Source organism: Gossypium arboreum, chromosome 7, assembly GCF_025698485.1.
Source record: "Gossypium arboreum isolate Shixiya-1 chromosome 7, ASM2569848v2, whole genome shotgun sequence".
In the NCBI taxonomy this organism is placed as follows: domain Eukaryota; kingdom Viridiplantae; phylum Streptophyta; class Magnoliopsida; order Malvales; family Malvaceae; genus Gossypium; species Gossypium arboreum.
This window is the reverse complement of record NC_069076.1, coordinates 76,307,843-76,309,149: the sequence shown is the minus strand read 5'-3', so window position 1 is coordinate 76,309,149 and position 1,307 is coordinate 76,307,843. Positions and strand designations below refer to the sequence as shown.

The 1,307-nt window shown below is 40.6% G+C and overlaps 1 non-coding gene across 1 annotated transcript; it reads left to right on the top strand.

Moving 5' to 3' along the window:
* Positions 1-904: 904 nt before the first annotated feature.
* On the top strand, positions 905-1,011 carry LOC128295913 (small nucleolar RNA R71). The gene has a single exon (XR_008286462.1). It is a non-coding gene; the product is annotated as a small nucleolar RNA R71 (small nucleolar RNA).
* Positions 1,012-1,307: the final 296 nt, after the last annotated feature.

Sequence of the window (1,307 nt, the reverse complement as noted above, 5' to 3'; positions counted from 1 at the left end):
TTGTGCAGTTTTTCCTTGTCACATTAAGGTATGGCACCCATGGTTTGTGCTCTTTACTTACCGGTTGTTGCTCACTGTGGACTACCTCACCTTTACCTTTACTTACCACCATTCCTTGCCTTGGTTCTGGCTCAAATTCAACTAACCCTTCCTCATCTTGAGTGGTAATCGTGTTGAGTTGTTCCCTTGGGTTAGGTTCAGTATTACTTGGCAAGTTAGCTTGTGGTCGTTCAGAAATTAGTTTGGCGAGCTGTCCTATCTGAGTTTCGAGCCCTTGGATTGGTGCTTGTTGATTCTTAAGTGCTGTTTCGGTGTTCTGAAAGCGAGTTTCTAACACCGAGATAAACTTTGTTAGCATCTCCTCAAGGTTCGGCTTCTTTTCCTATTGGTAAAGTGCTTGTTGAAAACCCGGAGGATTTTGTGGCCTTTGATTCCCTTGACCACCCCACGAGAAGTTGGGATGGTTCCTCCAACCTGCATTATATGTGTTACTATATGGGTTATTTTGAAATCTAGAATTATTATTACCCATATATTGAACTTGTTCCTCATCAGTGCTAGGGTTGAAGGGTTGATATTCTGTGTATGCTCCTCCTCCATTTGAATCACACCTCATCACTGGATGTACCTCAGTAGAACCACAAAAACCGTCAATCTTTTTATTTAAAAGTTCTACCTGGTTAGATAGCATAGTAACCATATCAAGGTTGAAAATACCAACTACTTTCGTTGGCTTTGTTCTCATGACTTGCCACTGATAGTTATTTAGTGGCATCTCTTCAATAAATTTGTAAGCCACTTCAGGTGTTCTGTTATTGATAGTCCCACCAGCAGCTGCGTCGATAAGTTGCCTTGTTGAGGGTTTACGCCATTGTAAAATGTTTGAACCTGCAACCATAAAGGTAACCCATGGTGAGGACACCTTCTCAATAGGTCCTTGTATCTCTCCCACGCATCATAGAGTGTCTCTAAATCCATCTGCACAAAAGAAGAGATATCGTTCCTCAATTTAGCCGTTTTAGTTGGCGAAAAAAAATTAAGTAAAAATTTTTCAGTCATTTGTTCCCAAGTAGTGATTGACCCTCGTGATAACGAGTTCAACCACTGTTTAGCTTTGTTCCTCAATGAAAAGGGAAACAACCGAAGGCGAATGGCATCATCAGAAACGCCATTGATTTCATAAGTGTCACAAAACTCTAGGAAATTTGCCAAATGAGCGTTTGGGTCATCGTCCTCCAAACCATCAAACTGAATAAACTGTTGGATCATTTGAATTGTGTTAGGTTTCAGTTCAAAATTATTTACAG